The following is a 24,697-nucleotide window of genomic DNA, read 5'->3' as shown; positions in this document are numbered from 1 at the left end:
ACTGTGCCTGAAAAGTAGTTTTCGACCACATTTGAGGTATCGGCATACTCAGGAGAAATTGAGTAGCATATTGTCCCTTTTATTTTCTCCTGTTATTCCTTTAGAAAATCAAAAACCAAAGCAACATTTAAGTGGAAACAATCATAATTTTCCATTTACTCAACCAAATGTTATCCAATTCTGTGAATCGCCTGAGGGTTAAAAATGCTCCCAGATGAATTCCTCGAGATATGTAGTTTCCAAAATGGAGTCACTTGTAGGAGGGTTTCTGCTGTTTTGGCATGTTAGGGACTCTTCAAATGTAACATGGCATTCTCAATATCTTCCAGACAAAATTGCACTCCAGAATTCAACTGGGGCTCCTTCCCTTCCGTGACCTGCCTTGTGCCCAAACGATAGTTTTTTACCACATTATTCGGTATCTTTGTACTCAGGAGAAATTTCTCAAAAAAATATATGGTCCATTTTCCCCTGTCACTCTTGTTAAAATGAAAAATTTGGGGTTAAAGCAACATTTTTGCTGGAAAAATGTATGTCTTCATTTTCACAGCTCAACAATATAAAATTCTGTGACACACCTATGGGTTCAAGTTGCTCACCACACATCTAGATAAATTTCTTGAGTGGTGTTGTTTTTAAAATGGGGTCACTTGTGGGGGCTTTCCAATGCTTAGGCACATCAGGGGCTCTGCAAACGCAACATGGCGTCTGCTGTCTATTCTAGCCAATTTTGCACTCCAAAAGTCAAAAAATGCTCATTTCCTTCCAAGCTATGGTGCTCCCCCATATAGTAGTTTTTCAACACATATAGGGTATCGTTGTTTTCAAGAGAAATTTCACAACAAATTCTGTGGTACATTTTCTCCTGCTACCCTTGAGAAAATGAAAAAAACTGGCTTTAAAGCAATATTTCTGTGGGAAAAATGAATTTTTGCATTTTCACGGCTCAACATTATAAAATTCTATGAAGCACTTCCGGGTACAAGGTGCTCACCACAACTCTAAATATATTCCATGATGGGTGTATTTTCCAAAATGGTGTCACTTGTGGGGGATTTCCACTGTTTGGGCACATCAGCAGCTCTGCAAATTCGATATGTTTGTTTTGTTTTTGTTTTTTTTCCTTTTTACATATATTTAAAAAAAAATAAATAAAAAGAACACAAAAAAGTCTTCTTCTCCTTGGAGGCGTATAGCACACTGATGATTTACAAAGATCATGTTTATATTTCATCATAGTCCTCCACGTCTTCATGTTTCCGCTTCAATGGATTGGATTCGGTTACTGTGTTCTGTGCCGACACCATGTTAGTTGTAATGAGGATATTCTTGGAGCCGATCAATGAAGGGTTAATTAGGACATTTTGAACTGTGGGAGTTGTAGGAGTTGCTGTTTTAACTGCTGTCTGAGAAGTTGGAATCTGTACTGTAAATCTTTGGCCAGCGAGAGCCACTTGAGCGCCGCCAGCCTTAGAAACAGACACTGTCTGAGCTGCTGGTGTCCCTATTGTAGGCGTACTGGGTCTTCTGGATACTGCCCCCACACTTAGCCTGGGGACAGTTATTCTGCTGCCGGATGATGGAATCTTTTTCTGGATTGTTTTCAGTCTATAGTTTGGTGCAGTCAGGCAGTATCTATCTGGTGGCAGCCTGGGTCCCGCATACGGTTTGATTAATGGTAGAGGTGTCTGGTTCTTCCGAAGAGTGCGCCCAAGGATGGTCAGGTCATGGCCCAGATTCTGAAGGACATGGGGTTCACCGAGGACGAGCCCAGAGTCATTAACCAGATGCTGGAATTCACATATAGATACGTGACAACAATTCTGGAGGATGACAAGATTTATTCCAGTCATGCCAAGAAGAATAACATCGATGCCGACGATGTCAGGCTGGCAATCCAGTGCAGAACAGACCAGTCGTTCACCTCTCCTCCTCCTTGAGACTTTTTATTAGATATTTCAAGGTAAAAGAACCAGACACCTCTACCATTAATCAAGCCGTATGCGGGACCCAGGCTGCCACCAGATAGATACTGCCTGACTGCACCAAACTATAGACTGAAAACAATCCAGAAAAAGATTCCATCATCCGGCAGCAGAATAACTGTCCCCAGGCTAAGTGTGGGTGCTGTATCCAGCAAACCCAGTACGCCTACAATAGGGACACCAGCAGCTCAAACCGTGTCTGTTTCTAAGGTTGGCGGCGCTCAAGTGGCTCTCGCTGGCCAAAGATTTACAGTACAGATTCCAACTTCTCAGACAGCAGTTAAAACAGCAACTCCTACAACTCCCACAGTTCAAAATGTCCTAATTAACCCTTCATTGATCGGCTCCAAGAATATCCTCATTACAACTAACATGGTGTCGGCACAGAACACAGTAACTGAATCCAATCCATTGAAGCGGAAACATGAAGATGAGGAGGACTATGATGCAATATAAACATGATCTTTGCAAATCATCAGTGTGCTATACGCCTCCAAGGGGAAGAAGACTTTTTGTGTTCTTTTTTTTTTTTTTTAAATATATGTAAAAATTCAATATGGTGTCCGATATTTATTCCAGTGAATTTTTCACTCCAAAAGTCAAATGGTGCTCCTCCCCTTCTGAGCCCTGCTGTTTGCCCAAACAGTAGTTTTCCACAGTATACAAGGTATCAGTATACTCAGGAGAAATTGCACAACAAATTGCATATTCCATTTTCTCCTGTTACCCCTGTAAAAATGAACAAAATGAGGCTAAAGCAACACTTTTGTGGGAAAAATTACAATTTTCATTTTTTTCCTTCCTCATTGCTTTAATTATTGTGAAGCACTTAAAGGGTTTCTAAACTTCTCGAATGTGTTTTTTCACACTTTTATGGGTGCAGTTCTGGGATATTTTCTGTCATATATGCCACTCACAGTCACTTAAAATGTTATGTAGTCCTTAAAAATTTTTTTGTAAATTTTGATGGAAAAATGAAAAATTGCTGATTAACTTTTTACCCTTCTAACTTCCTAATCCCCAAAAATAATGTTCATTACATGTGGTAAATGTTATTTACTTACTATCTTGAGTGGTATAACTATCTGATTTAAGGGCATAAATTCTCAAAGTTTGAAAATTGCGAAATTTTCTGACTTTTTGTCAAATTTTCAATATTTTAATAAATAAACGCAAATCATATCAACTAAAATGTATCACTAGCATGAAGTACAATGCGTCACAAAAAAACAGTCTCAGAATTACTGGGATATGTTAAAGCGCTATGTGACGCTTGTCGGAATTGTAAAATTTAGTCTGGTCATGAAGGTAAAAATAGACTTGGGGTGAAGGAGTTAAATAATAAAACTTTATCTGGGAGGTCTGCTTACTATTTGGTCTAGGGTTAGCCTACCAGGATTGTTATCTTCCACAACCCAATCACTTTGGCTTTGTTGCAAGTTGACCGCTCTCTCACACCCCCAACAAACACTTCACACATGACTCTTTGTTAGATTGATAGCCAGTTGAACCCTCCATTTCTATACAGAGCTATGTTATTTGTCCTTTAATGAGGCTAGCATCTCCCAGCCATCTACCCTTAAGTGGCAAACATTTATTAAGCTAACTCACCGTCTTCTGCAGTTACTTTCTTCAACATTCTTCAACATTTGCTACTTGTTGTTTTCATGGTTACTTTCAGTGAATAAGCCAGTCTAGCTTCCAGCCCACTGACACTTCTTGATGAAAAAGATGATCTGGTTTCCATCTGACTGATGCACCACCAATGGATGTGATGCCACCCAACTGCCTTTTATCAGCTGATCTTTCTGCCATTATAATGCATACTTTATCTTGAGTGCTAAGCAGTTCTTTTTTCAATGGTCACCAGTGTTGAGCGAACATGCTCGACACTGCTCGGTACTCGCCCGAGCATTACGCTACTCGGGATGTTCGGCGAGCACCGAGCATTTCCGGGTTACTCGGGCGGGAGCTCGGGTCTCCGCCCTGCATGTTTGGCGCTCTTTACAGAGCCAATGAACATGCAGGGATTGCCAGCCAGTCACTGTAATGCTGCAGCCATGTTGGTTGTGGGCATTACAGTGATTGGCAGGCCGCACAGCGTCACCTCGAGTATTTAAAACCGGGCGCCGGCAACATGGACACAGTCGCTCCAGACTAGACAGTGTAGGGACAGCGCTGCTGATTAGAGATGAGCGTTGTTCTACTCGAACTGTTCGCCAATCTCAAATTCGAGCTGTTTTGGGCGGTGTTCGAGCCGTTCGGCGAACACGAACAATTTGATAAAAATTCGGCTGTTCGAGGTTATGTTCGATAACTGTTCGTGCACCAAAATCATAACTGGATTTTTTCTCAGTAATGATGAAAATTAATGTTAATACGCAGTTTGAGTGTACAGCGGGGTGGGGGGAAGGGCAGGGGATGGATCTCTGCAGGAACAATGAAGATCTCCATTTTTTTTTCTCTTTCCCGCATTTGTAGTGGGGAGGTGCAATCTGTCAGCCTATCAGCAGCGCACACACGGAGCGAAGTGCTTTTTTTCACACAAGCAAGGGCATGTGTCATTGGCAGTGTATGTCACATGTCCTTGCCCTATAAGACCAAGCCATTTTCCCCGTCGCCACCATTTTCTCACTGCTGCAGCTGCGTGTTAGACGGCACCGCTGTTGCTGTGTGCGCTATACCTTGTTAATTTCAAGCCAATTTTCGCACAAATATACAGATAGCTTGGGAGTAGGGAATAGTTGTGATTGCAGTCCTTTTAAGGACTAGGTTACAGCATTTCCTACGACTTTTATCAGGGAGGTCTGTGCTCTTAAATAGATAGGTTGTGGGAGTAAAGACTAATTGTAATTGGAGTCCTTTTCAGGACTAGGTTACATCAGTTCCTATCAGTTTTTGCCAGGCAGGTCTGTGCCAGTGCTGTGCAAGTTTTTTTCACAGCATTTGGCTGAATCTAGCAAAGCTAATCCTTTTTGGCCTATTGCAGAGTGTGTTAGTCAGTGGAGTAGCCTATCTGTGTTGCAAGATATACCACCTGTGTATAGAATACCAATTTTTTTACTGCACCTAGTGAAGTAAAATCTTTTGGGCATAGCATCATTCTATTAGTCCATCTATACTGACCTCCATCAGGTTGCAAATTAAAACTAATTTTTATCTGCATCTACAGTACCTCTGAAAAAATATTTGGGCTTCTAGCTGTGTGTGGGACTTGTTGTATTAGTCCATCTATACTGACCTCCATCAGGTTGCAAATTAAAAATAATTTTTATATGCATCTACAGTACCTCTGAAAAAATATTTGGGCTTCTAGCTGTGTGTGGGACTTGTTGTATTAGTCCATCTATACTGACCTCCATCAGGTTGCAAACTGAATATATTTTTTTCTGCATCTACCTCTGAAAAAATATTTGGGCTTCTAGCTGTGTGTGGGACTTGTTGTATTAGTCCATCTATACTGACCTCCATCAGGTTGCAAACTGAATATATTTTTTTCTGTATCTACCTCTGAAAAAATATTGGGCTTCTAGCTGTGTGTGGGACTTGTTGTATTAGTCCATCTATACTGACCTCCATCAGGTTGCAAACTGAATATATTTTTTTCTGCATCTACCTCTGAAAAAATATTGGGCTTCTAGCTGTGTGTGGGTCTTGTTCTATTAATCCATCTATACTGACCTCCATCAGGTTGCAAACTGAATATAATTTTTTTCTGCATCTAGCTCTGAAAAAATATTTGGCCTTCTAGCAGTGTGTCGGACTTTCTCTATTAGTCCATCTATACTGACCTCCATCAGGTTGCAAATTAAAACTAATTTTTATCTGCATCTACAGTACCTCTGAAAAAATATTTGGGCTTCTAGCTGTGTGTGGGACTTGTTGTATTAGTCCATCTATACTGACCTCCATCAGGTTGCAAATTAAAACTAATTTTTATCTGCATCTACAGTACCTCTGAAAAAATATTTGGGCTTTCAGCTGTGTGTGGGACTTGTTGTATTAGTCCATCTATACTGACCTCCATCAGGTTGCAAACTGAATATATTTTTTTCTGCATCTACCTCTGAAAAAATATTTGGGCTTCTAGCTGTGTGTGGGACTTGTTGTATTAGTCCATCTATACTGACCTCCATCAGGTTGCAAACTGAATATATTTTTTTCTGCATCTAACTCTGAAAAAATATTGGGCTTCTAGCTGTGTGTGGGACTTGTTGTATTAGTCCATCTATACTGACCTCCATCAGGTTGCAAACTGAATATATTTTTTCTGCATCTACCTCTGAAAAAATATTGGGCTTCTAGCTGTGTGTGGGTCTTGTTCTATTAATCCATCTATACTGACCTCCATCAGGTTGCAAACTGAATATAATTTTTTTCTGCATCTAGCTCTGAAAAAATATTTGGCCTTCTAGCAGTGTGTCGGACTTTCTCTATTAGTCCATCTATACTGACCTCCATCAGGTTGCAAATTAAAACTAATTTTTATCTGTATCTACAGTACCTCTGAAAAAATATTTGGGCTTCTAGCTGTGTGTGGGACTTGTTGTATTAGTCCATCTATACTGACTTCCATCAGGTTGCAAACTGAATATATTTTTTTCTGCATCTACCTCTGAAAAAATTTTGGGCTTCTAGCTGTGTGTGGGACTTGGTCTATTAGTCCATCTATACTGACCTCCATCAGGTTGCAAACTGAATATATTTTTTTCTGCATCTACCTCTGAAAAAATATTGGGCTTCTAGCTGTGTGTGGGACTTGTTGTATTAGTCCATCTATACTGACCTCCATCAGGTTGCAAACTGAATATATTTTTTTCTGCATCTAACCCAGCCAATAGTTTTGGCCTAATACCACAGTTTGGCCACTCAGCTCTGCTCGGTTACCATCCATTGTTTTTTTGTGCAAACAACTCCAGAGTCGTGAATTAGTTAACCACCAAAATGAGTGGAAAAAGGCCTGCTGCTGGTGGAAAGGGGAATAGGCGTGTTGGGAAGGGGAAAAAAGGTTGTGTCCATGGGGTAGGTGTTAAAGCAACAGTAACATCTGCAGAAGATAGACCATCTTCCAGCCAAACTAAAATGTCTACTTCTTTTAGCGGACAATGTGATAAGATCCCTTTCTTACGGCCACGCCAATCGCTACAAATTCCAGATGAGGCACAAAAACAGCAGGTGCTTCAACGGATATCAAGTGCTCCTTTAAGTGGGCTCTCCTCCACATCAACTTCAACATCACAAATACTCCAGTCCTCAAAGGTGTCACCCCAATCGCACTTGCTTCCTCACAGCTCCCAAATCTCCATCTGCCCGTCTGAGTATGAGGTAGAACAGATGGTTGAGTCTGCAGAGCTGTTTACTCATACTATAGCCTGGGAATCAGAGGTCGACTCCAGCGCTTCTGTGAATCCAGACGAGGAAATGATCTGCACTGATGCCCAGAATCTTTATGAGTCGGATCCAGGACCAGACGCAGAAGGTTCTGACCATAATGTAGACCCTCATTCCCAAACTGTAACTCCTGTTGGTGGAGACAATGAGGAAGACGATGATAAGACACAAATACCTGATTGGAGCGACAACTTTAGTTTTTTGTCAGGGCAGGAACAGGTTGGCTCTGAGGACGACGGGTGTGATAACACACAGGGTGATGATGATGAGGTTGGAGATCCCACTTACTGTCAACCCACAGTCAGCCAAGAGATGAGGTCAGCAGAGGAGGTGGAGGAAGATGCTAGTGACGACGAGGTCAGGTTGCGCCTTCCTGGACAGAGACGTAGTACTGGAAGCACGTCAACAACTGCATCCTCAAACACAACTCTGCCTCTCACCACAAGTCGTGGTGGCTCTTCAGGTCGCATGGGTGCTAAGCCTTGCATAGCCTGGGCATTTTTTCAGATCGATAAAGATGACCCAACTCGTGTTATCTGTAACATTTGTCAGCAAAAGCTAAGTAGAGGCCAAAAAATACATAGTTTGAGTACTTCATGCATGAACCGGCACATGGACATGAAGCATAAGTTGCAGTGGGAAGCTCAGTGTGCTACAATGCGGCCTAGCCGGCCGGGCCAACCACCATCTGCCATATCTTGTGCATCCGCGGCCTCTTCATCCTCTGTGACTGGGGGGACAGCAGTCACACCTGTTTTGGGGCGCAGACCTGCCACCTCTTTACCCGCAACAGCCAGCGTGATTGGCAGGTCATCATTTTCTTTGGAGGTGGTAACAGCAGCTGGTGTTGAGCGCTGTCCGACATCGATAGCACCACCTTTGGATCAAGGCAACCTAACATGTCCGCCTGCATCTTCCTCACAGACCGGCAGTTTGCCGGGGACACCCTTATCAACCCCGTCTAAGCACAATAGCCAGCCCTCGGTCCCTCAGATGTGGACAAGTAAAAGACCATTTCCTCCTAGCCATGAGAAAGCTAAGAGGTTGAATTTCACCATCTGCAAGCTCTTGGCTACAGAAATGCTGCCTTTCCGCCTGGTGGACACAGAGGATTTTCGAGACCTTATGTCCGTCGCAGTGCCCCAGTACCAGATGCCCAGTCGGCACTACTTCTCAAAGAAAGGTGTGCCTGCGCTCCACCAGCATGTCGCACACAACATCACCGCTTCTTTGAGAAACTCTGTGTGTGACAGGGTGCATTTCACCACAGACACTTGGACGAGTAGGCATGGACAGGGGCGTTACATGTCGCTGACTGGGCACTGGGTAACTATGGTGACAGCAGGACAAGGGGCTGCTGTCCAAGTCTTGCCGTCCCCACGAGTTGTGAGTCAGTCCTCTTTATGTCAAAGTTCCTCCACTGCTTCTGCCTCCTCAACCTCCTCTCGGTCTTCCACCTGCACCCAAAGCCTGTCTGGTCATGCCACAAGCTTTCTAACTGCGCAGAAGGGATCCTGCACACCTCCTTACTATGCTGGCAGTAGGGCTCAATGTCATCAGGCGGTTTTTACATTGAAATGTCTGGGAAATGTGAGTCACACAGCTGAGGAGTTGTGGTCAGCTCTGGAGAACCAATTTCATGAATGGTTGTCTCCACTGGACCTGAAACCAGGGAAGGCCGTGTGCGACAATGCTGCAAACCTGGGTGCGGCCCTTCGCCGGGGCAATGTCACACACGTGCCTTGTATGGCTCACGTGTTGAACCTGGTTGTCCAGCAATTTTTAGCCCACTATCCCAGACTAGATGGCCTTCTGCAGAGGGCACGGTCGCTGTGTGCTCACTACCGCCGTTCGCATCCCGCAGCTCAGCGACTTACATCTCTACAGAAGTCGTTGGGCCTGCCACTTCACCGGCTAAAATGCGATGTGCCTACCCGGTGGAATTCAACTCTGCACATGTTGCAGTGATGTGGCAGCACCGACAAGCCCTGGTGCAATACGTTCTGACGTATAGCCTGGGCCAACGAGATTCAGAGGTGGGGCAAATCACGCAGGAGTAGTGGTCTCAGATCAGGGACCTATGCACCCATCTGCACAGTTTTGAAATGGCGACGAAGATGTTTAGTGCTGACGATGCCATTATCAGCATGACTATTCCGGTGATTTACATGCTGGAGCACATGTTAAACAGAATTCGGAGTCAGGTGGTGGCACAAGAGGAGGTGGAGGAAGTAGAGGAGGAGGAGTTGTATGCGGAAGGGCTAACATCTGCAAGGTCCAGACGGTCGGCAGCACCAAGGCGGCAGGCATGTGAGGGTGGGGGAGATGGTTTTACCAGGGCGCATGGTAGCAGCCAAACTAGTGAGGAAGGTGCAGGAGCCCAGGAAGAAGTGGAGGATGAACTGATGGAAGACTCATCAGATGAGGGAGACCTTGATCACATTTCTGTTGTGCGAGGTTGGGGGGAGAGGACAGAGGAAGGAAGCATGATTGTTACCTCGCCACCAACACAACAGGGACTTGGTGCTCCTGGATGCGCAACACACATGAGTGCCTTCTTGCTGCACTACCTGCAACATGACCCTCGAATTGTGAGAATTAGAAATAATCCTGACTACTGGGTTGCCACACTGTTAGATCCCCGGTACAAAAGTAAATTTGCAGAAATTATTCCTGCCATAGAAAGGGATGCACGCATGCAGGAGTATCAGCAGAGACTGTTGCAGAATCTTACATGTGCTTTTCCACAAAATACCAGTGGTGCACGTAGTGAATCTCACAGTCCCAACTTGCCAACCGTGGGACCGTCAAGTGTTCAGCACTCAAACCGTAACAGAACCACAGTATCTGGTGGTAACATCAATTTTGCGGAATCATTTCACCACTTTTTTAGCCCATCCTTTGCAAGGCCACAGGAGACAAGAAGTCTGACACATAGTCAACGCCTAGAGACGATGGTACAGGAGTATCTCCAAGTAAACATTGAAGCCACGACTGTGTCACTGGACCCTTGCTCTTTTTGGGCTTCCAATCTGGATAAATGGCCGGAGCTAGCCACTTACGCCTTGGAGATCTTGTCATGCCCCGCAGCCAGCGTTCTGTCTGAACGTGTGTTCAGCGCTGCTGGTGGTGTGCTGACAGATAAGCGCACGCGGCTCTCCACTGATAATGTAGATAGACTCACGTTCATAAAGATGAACAAATCATGGATCCGAAATGACTTTTCTACCCCTGTGTCATCCTGGGGAGAGTAAAAGCTTGATGATTGGTTAAAATCACCCTACCAACCGTTTTAAGCTTTCAAATTACTAATCATGTTTATCTGTATCTTGACTGGAAAATAATTTGGGCTTTGTAGCAGTGTGCAGCACTGATCCTATTAGGCCATCTATAATAAGCTCCACCAGATTTAAAATTAAAAATAATTTTTAGCTGCATCTAGCCCGGAAAATAATTTTGGGGCTCCGAGATGCGCAAGACACATAAGTGCCTTCTTGCTGCACTACCTGCAGCATGACCCTCATATTGTCAGAATTCCAAGTAATCATGACTACTGGGTTGCCACACTCTTAGATCCCCCAAACTTTTCGATCAACCTTTTCATTTTAATAAAGACCAAAAAAATGGTCATTTTTGAAATTATAAGCATTAGCAGGTTGTTAGAAACTGAAATCAAACAGTTTTCAACTCAAAACTTTATTCTAGGTGATGTTACATTTTCACATAGGACCCCTTGTTCGAAAGGAGCTTCTGAACTCTCTCGTCCATTGAATTTGTCAGGTTTTGGATGGTTTCTGCTTCAATTGTTTTGCATGAGGACAGAATACCCTCCCAGAGCTGTTGTTTAGATGTGAACTGCCTCCCGCCATCATAGACACTCCTTTTAATGATGCTCCAAAGGTTCTGAATGGGGTAGAGGCCAGGGGAGCATGGGGGTCACACCATAAGTTTGTCCCCTTTTATGCCCATATCAGCCAGAGATGCAGATGTTTTATGTGCAGCATGAGATGGTGCATTATCATGCAGAAAAATGATCTTGCTGTGAAATACACGGTTCTTCTTCTTGAACCATGGCAGGAAGTGCTGTTTGAGAAAATCCACATACATTATGGAGTTCATCTTTAGCGCCTTCAGGGATCCTAAAGGGGCCGACAATCTCTCTCCCCATGATTCCAGGCCAAAACATTACTCCACCTCCTCCTTGTTGGCGCTGTAGCCGTGTTTGCGTGGGGTGTCCATCAACCAGCCATCCTCCACTCCATCCATCTGGACCATCGAGCGCTGCACGGCACTCATCCGTGAACAAAACAGTTTTGAAATCAGTCTTCATGTAATGTTTGGCCCACTGGAGCCGTTTCTGCTTGTGTGAAGTGGATAGAGGAGGTCGACAGGATGGCGTATGCACAGCTGCAAACCTCTGAAGGACCCTGCATCTTTTTGTTCGGGGGACGTTGGAGGCACAAGCAGCTTCAAAAACTTGTCTGCTGCTATGACAAGGCTTTTTTGCCGCTGCTCTTTCAACCTGACGTAATTGCCTGTAGGAAAGAGTCCTCAATTTGCCCTTATCAGCACGCACACGTGTGTACTGTGAATCAGCTACATACTTCATGATTGCCAAGACACTTCATCCTGATCATCGCACAATGTTGATTGTAGTCATGCCTTGACCTAAACACTCCACAATTTGTTGCTTCTCAGCAGCCGACACATCCTTTTTCTTTCCCATTTTGGCAGAAAATGTAGGCTGCTGAATAATGTGAGAGAGCCTTCTTAAGTAGTCTTGCCTTTCATTGGACACACCTGCCAAACTAATTAGCACTGGTGTCTGCAATTGCTTACAGTGATATAAAGAGCCCTGACACACATCACCATCAATGAGTTTAACTGACAAACAAACAAATTCTTCCCTTATCACTCCTAAACACTTTTTGCATAATAATTTGGAACACAGTGTACATGTGCTTTTCCACAAAACACCAGTGGTTCACGTAGTGAATCTTACAGTTCTAACTTGCCAACCGTGGTCTGTATGGAGTTGTTCAATAAAGGGCCCAAAATTAAGATAACATAGATGGGAGAGGTCTCTATGAATAGGAATTCCTAAGTATTTGATACCCTGTGAGGGCCAGGCAAAGGGAAAGTTGGACTGGATGGAATCCTATATGGATTTGGGGAGGGAGACATCGAGGGCCTCAGACTTCGCTGCATTGATTTTAAAATTTGACCATGTAACAAAGTGATCTATTTCAGCCATAACAGCATGGATGGATATATGTGTTTGAGTGATATATACTAGGACATCATCAGCAAATAGAGAGCACTTGTACTCGGTGCCTCCCACCTCAATCCACCTAATATTGGGGTTATGGTGAATTGATGAGAGCAGGTGCTCCGTCACTAGGATGTATAAGAGAGGGGACAGAGAACATCCCTGCCTTGTCCCATTGGTGATTGTGAAAGGTGATGAAAATGTTCTGACGCGCCCCCTGGGCCTTGGGACACCTGGAGCCGGACCTTTTTTGGTGGATGCTGGTGGTTGTAGTCTCCGTGGCGGCAACCCGGTTCCGTGGCTCAGGGCGGTCAAACCAGTGGCGGAACTATTTATGTGGTTTTGATGTTTAAATGTCCGACTACGCCACCCGTGGATTGCGGTCAGAGTGAACCGCCGCTCCAGGGTAGACCGCTGAGGCTGGTGTTGTGGGTGCAGCAGAGCGTAGCATAACTCCCCACGGGAGGAGTATAGCCTCAGGGCAGTGTATGCGGAGGATGGGGGTGATGGTGCAGGGCAGCAGCAGTAATGACACAGAGTCAGTGATGCAGTCCAGGGCCTTTACTCACAGTTCTTATTATCCAGACCACGTCTGCAGGTAACGGCTGCCCACGTCGTACTGTGCTCACCAGGTGAGGGGCTCAGACAACTCCCAGATAACTTTGGAGTGCTTCACAGGACCCCCTTTGTGTGTCCTTTGTCTGGCCTTTCTTACCAACCCTTCTGTCCGGCTGCCTCGGGCCTCCTCTTGGTAAACTTGGTGCCAGTTTCCCTGACCCTATGTGGTGCCTTCCTAGCGGGTGTAGCGAGGGGCTGCGCCACATAAAATGTCACAGCCTCCTGTTTCTAGCTGAGGGTCGTTTTCTGCCTCCACTAGTTTCGGGGACCGGTCTCCTCCTTTGGCCTGACCCCTCCACGCAGGTGGATTCTGGCGTGCGGTGGCAACTCGCCCGTCCGCACCCCTGAGATCCCTTCGTTCCTCGTTCCTGGAGCCTTCTCCGCTCCTCTTCCTTCCTTCTCCCTCTTCCAGGCCTGGGCCTCTGTTACTAGGCCCGCCTCCGGAGCAGAGCTCATGCAGAGCCCCTGCTCCCTGCCACTTCTGCTCAGACTTCTCTGCACTGAACTAAGATGGTGCCCACCTTTTATACTCCCTTCTCAATGCACCCAGGAACTGCTTCCTCCCTGCTCCTGCACTACAGGGTTCCCCTTCCTCAGTGTTCCCTCCCCCCACTCCAGCCAGGGACAGGGACTGTCATGCCCATCTCAGGGGCATATTGGTCGCCCTGCCCCACGGCAATGTGGTGTAATGCATGCAGGTGTCGGGTCCTGATCCACACTACATCCTTACCTGAGAGTGAGATATCACACCTCTGGGTGAGGTGCAATACCTCTGTAGCAACCGAGCCCTCAGGGTGCTACAGTTCCATTTATCTTCAGCCTAGGTGACGTACTGCGATACAGGGCCGTGATTTTGGCTATAAAAGGGTCACCTAGACCCCTACCCCAAGCTTTTTAAGAGAATCATATATGGCGTGCCAGGAGACTCTATGGAATGCTTTCTCAGCATCCAACGAGAGTATCTAATTACAAATTTTTAACTGCATCTAGCCCAGGAAATACTTTGTGCCTAGTAGCAGGGTCTGGTAGTCAGCGGATTATCCCGGCTGTTAAGCAAGCTACACCACCTGTAGTTTGGACACTTCATTTTTTCAAAGGAAATGCTTCGGGACCACGGGATACTCAGTGAAGAGCATCAGGAGGCACCCCAAGGCATAGGGGCTGGGACTGGCAGTAGGATGCCTTGCGGTGGACAGCCGAGCTCGATCCTTATAAAAGCTTTTTAACTGCAGCAGCTTCAGTGGACACTACTGGAGCTGGAATTACGCGGCTGCTGGCATGAGACTTGCCCTCCAATAGATCCTTGTAAATGGATTTAAAGTGTATTCATTCAAATTAGAGAGACAATTTAAATTAAAAAGCTTAGAGCTGCCTCCACCACAGGGGGGCTCGCTCGACCCACCAGCGGACAGGCACCAGTATTGGGAGAGGGGGGCTAGCCATCAGGGTTCACCGCGGCTCTGGCACAAACCCGGCGACACGGAGGTGGCACGGGCAGGAGCGGATTGGCCGTGTCGGCTTCTCACTTTTTGTATTTTAGAAGGGCATGACATGCCTATATCTGTGTCTCCCCCTCCTTTTACTCCTCCACCTCTTTTTTTTTCGCATGACTATATGTACTTGTCACTTTTCCATGTGTTAGTTATGTCTTCTGAGCAGTTTGTCAGCTTTTGGACACCTTTGAAGGTGTTTTCTATGTGTTTCTATGTGTTTTTGTTTGCCTGCCATTGGTTTTAACGGTGTTCGAAGCTGTTCGACGAACAGTTCGACGAACAGTTCGGCGAACACACGGGTGTTCGACGAACTGAACCGAACTCGAACACTACGGGGGTGGCTCAACACTACTGCTGATTTAGGGAGAGATATAAACTGCAAAATAGTTAGTGTAGGGTCTGTAAAGGCTGCCAGAACAAGCAAACAGTCCTTTTCAGGACTAATATCCATTCCAGATACCAGGGAGGCAGGCTGTATAGGAGACACAGTGGTTATACCAGCAAACGCTGCATTACAGTCCTGTGTGCTCCTGTTGCTGAAATTGCTGGACTTAGCACCAGGTGTCGGGGGCTATGAAAAATCTTTCTTTTTCATCTAAATCCTCCTTTTTTTTCCTCCTTCACACTGTACAAATACCTGAAACCAGGGAAGGCCGTGTGCGACAATGCTGCAAACCTGGGTGCGGCCCTTCGCCGGGGCAATGTCACACACGTGCCTTGTATGGCTCACGTGTTGAACCTGGTTGTCCAGCAATTTTTAGCCCACTATCCCAGACTAGATGGCCTTCTGCAGAGGGCACGGTCGCTGTGTGCTCACTACCGCCGTTCGCATCCCGCAGCTCAGCGACTTACATCTCTACAGAAGTCGTTGGGCCTGCCACTTCACCGGCTAAAATGCGATGTGCCTACCCGGTGGAATTCAACTCTGCACATGTTGCAGTGATGTGGCAGCACCGACAAGCCCTGGTGCAATACGTTCTGACGTATAGCCTGGGCCAACGAGATTCAGAGGTGGGGCAAATCACGCAGGAGTAGTGGTCTCAGATCAGGGACCTATGCACCCATCTGCACAGTTTTGAAATGGCGACGAAGATGTTTAGTGCTGACGATGCCATTATCAGCATGACTATTCCGGTGATTTACATGCTGGAGCACATGTTAAACAGAATTCGGAGTCAGGTGGTGGCACAAGAGGAGGTGGAGGAAGTAGAGGAGGAGGAGTTGTATGCGGAAGGGCTAACATCTGCAAGGTCCAGACGGTCGGCAGCACCAAGGCGGCAGGCATGTGAGGGTGGGGGAGATGGTTTTACCAGGGCGCATGGTAGCAGCCAAACTAGTGAGGAAGGTGCAGGAGCCCAGGAAGAAGTGGAGGATGAACTGATGGAAGACTCATCAGATGAGGGAGACCTTGATCACATTTCTGTTGTGCGAGGTTGGGGGGAGAGGACAGAGGAAGGAAGCATGATTGTTACCTCGCCACCAACACAACAGGGACTTGGTGCTCCTGGATGCGCAACACACATGAGTGCCTTCTTGCTGCACTACCTGCAACATGACCCTCGAATTGTGAGAATTAGAAATAATCCTGACTACTGGGTTGCCACACTGTTAGATCCCCGGTACAAAAGTAAATTTGCAGAAATTATTCCTGCCATAGAAAGGGATGCACGCATGCAGGAGTATCAGCAGAGACTGTTGCAGAATCTTACATGTGCTTTTCCACAAAATACCAGTGGTGCACGTAGTGAATCTCACAGTCCCAACTTGCCAACCGTGGGACCGTCAAGTGTTCAGCACTCAAACCGTAACAGAACCACAGTATCTGGTGGTAACATCAATTTTGCGGAATCATTTCACCACTTTTTTAGCCCATCCTTTGCAAGGCCACAGGAGACAAGAAGTCTGACACATAGTCAACGCCTAGAGACGATGGTACAGGAGTATCTCCAAGTAAACATTGAAGCCACGACTGTGTCACTGGACCCTTGCTCTTTTTGGGCTTCCAATCTGGATAAATGGCCGGAGCTAGCCACTTACGCCTTGGAGATCTTGTCATGCCCCGCAGCCAGCGTTCTGTCTGAACGTGTGTTCAGCGCTGCTGGTGGTGTGCTGACAGATAAGCGCACGCGGCTCTCCACTGATAATGTAGATAGACTCACGTTCATAAAGATGAACAAATCATGGATCCGAAATGACTTTTCTACCCCTGTGTCATCCTGGGGAGAGTAAAAGCTTGATGATTGGTTAAAATCACCCTACCAACCGTTTTAAGCTTTCAAATTACTAATCATGTTTATCTGTATCTTGACTGGAAAATAATTTGGGCTTTGTAGCAGTGTGCAGCACTGATCCTATTAGGCCATCTATAATAAGCTCCACCAGATTTAAAATTAAAAATAATTTTTAGCTGCATCTAGCCCGGAAAATAATTTTGGGGCTCCGAGATGCGCAAGACACATAAGTGCCTTCTTGCTGCACTACCTGCAGCATGACCCTCATATTGTCAGAATTCCAAGTAATCATGACTACTGGGTTGCCACACTCTTAGATCCCCCAAACTTTTCGATCAACCTTTTCATTTTAATAAAGACCAAAAAAATGGTCATTTTTGAAATTATAAGCATTAGCAGGTTGTTAGAAACTGAAATCAAACAGTTTTCAACTCAAAACTTTATTCTAGGTGATGTTACATTTTCACATAGGACCCCTTGTTCGAAAGGAGCTTCTGAACTCTCTCGTCCATTGAATTTGTCAGGTTTTGGATGGTTTCTGCTTCAATTGTTTTGCATGAGGACAGAATACCCTCCCAGAGCTGTTGTTTAGATGTGAACTGCCTCCCGCCATCATAGACACTCCTTTTAATGATGCTCCAAAGGTTCTGAATGGGGTAGAGGTCAGGGGAGCATGGGGGTCACACCATAAGTTTGTCCCCTTTTATGCCCATATCAGCCAGAGATGCAGATGTTTTATGTGCAGCATGAGATGGTGCATTATCATGCAGAAAAATGATCTTGCTGTGAAATACACGGTTCTTCTTCTTGAACCATGGCAGGAAGTGCTGTTTGAGAAAATCCACATACATTATGGAGTTCATCTTTAGCGCCTTCAGGGATCCTAAAGGGGCCGACAATCTCTCTCCCCATGATTCCAGGCCAAAACATTACTCCACCTCCTCCTTGTTGGCGCTGTAGCCGTGTTTGCGTGGGGTGTCCATCAACCAGCCATCCTCCACTCCATCCATCTGGACCATCGAGCGCTGCACGGCACTCATCCGTGAACAAAACAGTTTTGAAATCAGTCTTCATGTAATGTTTGGCCCACTGGAGCCGTTTCTGCTTGTGTGAAGTGGATAGAGGAGGTCGACAGGATGGCGTATGCACAGCTGCAAACCTCTGAAGGACCCTGCATCTTTTTGTTCGGGGGACGTTGGAGGCACAAGCAGCTTCAAAAACTTGTCTGCTGCTATGACAAGGCTTTTTTGCCGCTGCTCTTTCAACCTGACGTAATTGCCTGTAGGAAAGAGTCCTCAATTTGCCCTTATCAGCACGCACACGTGTGTACTGTGAATCAGCTACATACTTCATGATTGCCAAGACACTTCATCCTGATCATCGCACAATGTTGATTGTAGTCATGCCTTGACCTAAACACTCCACAATTTGTTGCTTCTCAGCAGCCGACACATCCTTTTTCTTTCCCATTTTGGCAGAAAATGTAGGCTGCTGAATAATGTGAGAGAGCCTTCTTAAGTAGTCTTGCCTTTCATTGGACACACCTGCCAAACTAATTAGCACTGGTGTCTGCAATTGCTTACAGTGATATAAAGAGCCCTGACACACATCACCATCAATGAGTTTAACTGACAAACAAACAAATTCTTCCCTTATCACTCCTAAACACTTTTTGCATAATAATTTGGAACACAGTGTACATGTGCTTTTCCACAAAACACCAGTGGTTCACGTAGTGAATCTTACAGTTCTAACTTGCCAACCGTGGTCTGTATGGAGTTGTTCAATAAAGGGCCCAAAATTAAGATAACATAGATGGGAGAGGTCTCTATGAATAGGAATTCCTAAGTATTTGATACCCTGTGAGGGCCAGGCAAAGGGAAAGTTGGACTGGATGGAATCCTATATGGATTTGGGGAGGGAGACATCGAGGGCCTCAGACTTCGCTGCATTGATTTTAAAATTTGACCATGTAACAAAGTGATCTATTTCAGCCATAACAGCATGGATGGATATATGTGTTTGAGTGATATATACTAGGACATCATCAGCAAATAGAGAGCACTTGTACTCGGTGCCTCCCACCTCAATCCACCTAATATTGGGGCTATGGTGAATTGATGAGAGCAGGTGCTCCGTCACTAGGATGTATAAGAGAGGGGACAGAGAACATCCCTGCCTTGTCCCATTGGTGATTGTGAAAGGTGATGAAAATGTTCTGACGCGCCCCCTGGGCCTTGGGACACCTGGAGCCGGACCTTTTTTGGTGGATGCTGGTGGTTGTAGTCTCCGTGGCGGCAACCCGGTTCCGTGGCTCAGGGCGGTCAAACCAGTGGCGGAACTATTTATGTGGTTTTGATGTTTAAATGTCCGACTACGCCACCCGTGGATTGCGGTCAGAGTGAACCGCCGCTCCAGGGTAGACCGCTGAGGCTGGTGTTGTGGGTGCAGCAGAGCGTAGCATAACTCCCCACGGGAGGAGTATAGCCTCAGGGCAGTGTATGCGGAGGATGGGGGTGATGGTGCAGGGCAGCAGCAGTAATGACACAGAGTCAGTGATGCAGTCCAGGGCCTTTACTCACAGTTCTTATTATCCAGACCACGTCTGCAGGTAACGGCTGCCCACGTCGTACTGTGCTCACCAGGTGAGGGGCTCAGACAACTCCCAGATAACTTTGGAGTGCTTCACAGGACCCCCTTTGTGTGTCCTTTGTCTGGCCTTTCTTACCAACCCTTCTGTCCGGCTGCCTCGGGCCTCCTCTTGGTAAACTTGGTGCCAGTTTCCCTGACCCTATGTGGTGCCTTCCTAGCGGGTGTAGCGAGGGGCTGCGCCACATAAAATGTCACAGCCTCCTGTTTCTAGCTGAGGGTCGTTTTCTGCCTCCACTAGTTTCGGGGACCGGTCTCCTCCTTTGGCCTGACCCCTCCACGCAGGTGGATTCTGGCGTGCGGTGGCAACTCGCCCGTCCGCACCCCTGAGATCCCTTCGTTCCTCGTTCCTGGAGCCTTCTCCGCTCCTCTTCCTTCCTTCTCCCTCTTCCAGGCCTGGGCCTCTGTTACTAGGCCCGCCTCCGGAGCAGAGCTCATGCAGAGCCCCTGCTCCCTGCCACTTCTGCTCAGACTTCTCTGCACTGAACTAAGATGGTGCCCACCTTTTATACTCCCTTCTCAATGCACCCAGGAACTGCTTCCTCCCTGCTCCTGCACTACAGGGTTCCCCTTCCTCAGTGTTCCCTCCCCCCACTCCAGCCAGGGACAGGGACTGTCATGCCCATCTCAGGGGCATATTGGTCGCCCTGCCCCACGGCAATGTGGTGTAATGCATGCAGGTGTCGGGTCCTGATCCACACTACATCCTTACCTGAGAGTGAGATATCACACCTCTGGGTGAGGTGCAATACCTCTGTAGCAACCGAGCCCTCAGGGTGCTACAGTTCCATTTATCTTCAGCCTAGGTGACGTACTGCGATACAGGGCCGTGATTTTGGCTATAAAAGGGTCACCTAGACCCCTACCCCAAGCTTTTTAAGAGAATCATATATGGCGTGCCAGGAGACTCTATGGAATGCTTTCTCAGCATCCAACGAGAGTATCTAATTACAAATTTTTAACTGCATCTAGCCCAGGAAATACTTTGTGCCTAGTAGCAGGGTCTGGTAGTCAGCGGATTATCCCGGCTGTTAAGCAAGCTACACCACCTGTAGTTTGGACACTTCATTTTTTCAAAGGAAATGCTTCGGGACCACGGGATACTCAGTGAAGAGCATCAGGAGGCACCCCAAGGCATAGGGGCTGGGACTGGCAGTAGGATGCCTTGCGGTGGACAGCCGAGCTCGATCCTTATAAAAGCTTTTTAACTGCAGCAGCTTCAGTGGACACTACTGGAGCTGGAATTACGCGGCTGCTGGCATGAGACTTGCCCTCCAATAGATCCTTGTAAATGGATTTAAAGTGTATTCATTCAAATTAGAGAGACAATTTAAATTAAAAAGCTTAGAGCTGCCTCCACCACAGGGGGGCTCGCTCGACCCACCAGCGGACAGGCACCAGTATTGGGAGAGGGGGGCTAGCCATCAGGGTTCACCGCGGCTCTGGCACAAACCCGGCGACACGGAGGTGGCACGGGCAGGAGCGGATTGGCCGTGTCGGCTTCTCACTTTTTGTATTTTAGAAGGGCATGACATGCCTATATCTGTGTCTCCCCCTCCTTTTACTCCTCCACCTCTTTTTTTTTCGCATGACTATATGTACTTGTCACTTTTCCATGTGTTAGTTATGTCTTCTGAGCAGTTTGTCAGCTTTTGGACACCTTTGAAGGTGTTTTCTATGTGTTTCTATGTGTTTTTGTTTGCCTGCCATTGGTTTTAACGGTGTTCGAAGCTGTTCGACGAACAGTTCGACGAACAGTTCGGCGAACACACGGGTGTTCGACGAACTGAACCGAACTCGAACACTACGGGGGTGGCTCAACACTACTGCTGATTTAGGGAGAGATATAAACTGCAAAATAGTTAGTGTAGGGTCTGTAAAGGCTGCCAGAACAAGCAAACAGTCCTTTTCAGGACTAATATCCATTCCAGATACCAGGGAGGCAGGCTGTATAGGAGACACAGTGGTTATACCAGCAAACGCTGCATTACAGTCCTGTGTGCTCCTGTTGCTGAAATTGCTGGACTTAGCACCAGGTGTCGGGGGCTATGAAAAATCTTTCTTTTTCATCTAAATCCTCCTTTTTTTTCCTCCTTCACACTGTACAAATACCGGTTTTATTAACCTTTTGGTGTGTCACCCCCTCCCCAAAAAAAAGCGTGTCTCTAATTTTTCAGACACAAATATAACTGTTGAAAATAGTCTAGTGTAGGCTAGAGAAACAGAAGTGTTGTTTTGCACTTCCACGGTTCAAACCTCTGTATTATCCAGTTTGGGCCATTTGTATCTAAAAAAAAAAACAGTTTGAGTGTGTCGCTCACTGTTCAGCCGCAAATCTTTATATTTAAAAAAGTCTGATATACCCCAGTAAACAATAACTGTGAGTTTGCCATCCCACAGTAAAAAAATCTCTATTATTCAGGTTTTGGTATGTTTTCCGTAAAGAAAAACAGTAGTGTCTCCTGACTGTTGTGACACAAAAATATATCTGTTGAAAATAATATTGTGTAGGCCCGACATCCCAGTGTGGTTTCGCAGTTCCATGGGTCAAATCGCTGTACTATCCAGTTTTGGGCCTTTGGTATCTAAAAAAAAAGCAGTTTGAGTGTGTCGCTCACTGTTAAGCCGCAAACATCTCTATTTAAAAAAGTGTGGCATACCCCAGTAAACAATAACTGTGGTTTTGCCATCCCACGGTAAAAAATCTCTATTATTCAGGTTTTGGTATATTTTCCGTAAAGAAAAACAGTAGTGTCTCCTGACTGTTGTGACACAAAAATATATCTGTTGAAAATAGTCTTGTGTTGGCCCGACATCCCAGTGTGGTTTCGCAGTTCCACGGGTCAAATCGCTGTACTATCCAATTTTGGGCCTTTGGTATCTTAAAAAAAAGCAGTTTGAGTGTGTCGCTCACTGTTCAGCCGCAAATATCTCTATTTAAAAAAGTGTGGTATACCCCAGTAAACAATAACTGTGGTTTTGCCATCCCACGGTAAAAAATCTCTATTATTCAGCTTTTGGTAGTTTTTTCCGTAAAGAAAAACAGTAGTGTCTCCTGACTGTTGTGACACAAAAATATATTTGTTGAAAATAGTCTTGTGTAGGCCCGACATCCCAGTGTGGTTTCACAGTTCCACGGGTCAAATCACTGTACTATCCAGTTTTGGGCCTTTGGTATCTAAAAAAAAAGCAGTTTGAGTGTGTCGCTCACTGTTCAGCCGCAAATATCTCTATTTAAAAAGTGTGGTATACCCCAGTAAACAATAACTGTGGTTTTGCCATCCCACGGTAAAAAATCTCTGTTATTCAGCTTTTGGTAGTTTTTTCCGTAAAGAAAAACAGTAGTGTCTCCTGACTGTTGTGACACAAAAATATATCTGTTGAAAATAGTCTTGTGTAGGCCCGACATCTCAGTGTGGTTTCGCAGTTCCACGGGTCAAATCGCTGTACTATCCAGTTTTGTGCCTTTGGTATCTAAAAAAAATCAGTTTGAGTGTGTCGCTCACGTTTCAGCCGCAAATATCTCTATTTAAAAAAGTGTGGTATACCCCAGTAAGCAATAACTGTGGTTTTGCCATCCCACGGTAAAAAACCTCTATTATTCAGCTTTTGGTAGTTTTTTCCGTAAAGAAAAACAGTAGTGTCTCCTGACTGTTGTGACACAAAAATATATCTGTTGAAAATAGTCTTGTGTAGGCCCGACATCCCAGTGTGGTTTCGCAGTTCCACGGGTCAAATCGCTGTACTATCCAGTTGTGGGCCTTTGGTATCTAAAAAATAAGCAGTTTGAGTGTGTCGCTCACTGTTCAGCCGAAAATATCTCTAGTTAAAAAAGTGTGGTATACCCCAGTAAACAACAACTGTGGTTTTCCTCTTCCACGGTTCTAATCTACTCTTTATTACCCGTTTTCCATTGATAGTGCAAGTGTAAGCTATTTTACTTCATTTACAATGGGCAAGGCGCGTGGCAAGGGACGTGGAAGTGGACGTTCTGGTGATGGTTCGTGCAGAGGACGGGGACGTGGAAAGGTGAAAATGTGCCACAACCAACAGCCACATCTTCTCGCTCCCACTTCTTGACCGAAATACTAGGGAAGCACAGAACAACACCAGTATTGAGAACTGATCAATGTGAACAGGTTATTAATTGGATAGCAGATAATACTTCCAGTTACCTAGGCACCACCACCTCCGGTCTGTCTTCCACACGGTCAACTCTTAGTAGCCGTGAGTCTCGACTGCATACTCCTCCTCACCCTGATGCTCCTTCCTCCCACCATGCCGAGTGTCGTCAGACAGCAAGTGATCCCACACTTGGACACTCTGAAGAGCTGTTCACTGGTCCATTTCCATATTTGGGCCCCTCGCCTGATACGCTTGAAGTGGTGGAAGAGGAGATCCCATGTTGCGATGCCCAAATATTTGAACAGCCACGGCCACAGGAAGTCGACGTTGGCAATCTGTCACAAGAGGTGGACGATGACGAGACACAATTGCCAGGAAGTGAGGAGGAGGATCGTGGTGCACAAGTGGAAGAGGAGGAGGTGGTGGATGATCTAGTAACTGACCCAACGTGGAAGGAGGACATGCAGAGTGAGGCCAGCAGCACACAGGTGGAGGGAGGCAGAGTACCCCAACAGGCAGGAAGAAGCAGTGTGGTGGCCGCAGACAGAAGGCAGGCAACCGTTCCCCTTAACACCAACATGAGGGACGTTGCCAGTACAAGCGGTAGGTCTTCCAGAGTCTGGAATTTTTTTAAAGACTCTGCTGATAACTAGTGTTGAGCCACCCCCGTAGTGTTCGAGTTCGGTTCGGTTCGTCGAACACCCGTGTGTTCGCCGAACTGTTCGTCGAACTGTTCGTCGAACACCTTCGAACACCGTTAAAACCAATGGCAGGCAAACAAAAACACATAGAAACACATAGAAAACACCTTCAGAGGTGTCCAAAAGCTGACAAACTGCTCAGAAGACATAACTAACACATGGAAAAGTGACAAGTACATATAGTCATGCGAAAATAAAAGAGGTGGAGGAGTAAAAGGAGGGGGAGACACAGATA

General features: G+C 46.0%; 1 pseudogene; it reads left to right on the top strand.

Moving 5' to 3' along the window:
- The first annotated feature begins 1,017 nt into the window (after window positions 1-1,017).
- On the top strand, window positions 1,018-2,478 carry LOC141247008 (transcription initiation factor TFIID subunit 9B pseudogene; annotated as a pseudogene).
- The last annotated feature ends 22,219 nt before the right edge of the window (window positions 2,479-24,697 follow it).

This window comes from Phyllobates terribilis, unplaced genomic scaffold (genome assembly GCF_046119375.1).
Source record: "Phyllobates terribilis strain yellow unplaced genomic scaffold, ASM4611937v1 Scaffold_2__4_contigs__length_985480577, whole genome shotgun sequence".
Classification (NCBI taxonomy): Eukaryota; Metazoa; Chordata; class Amphibia; order Anura; family Dendrobatidae; genus Phyllobates; species Phyllobates terribilis.
This window is presented reverse-complemented; position numbering and strand designations above follow the sequence as displayed.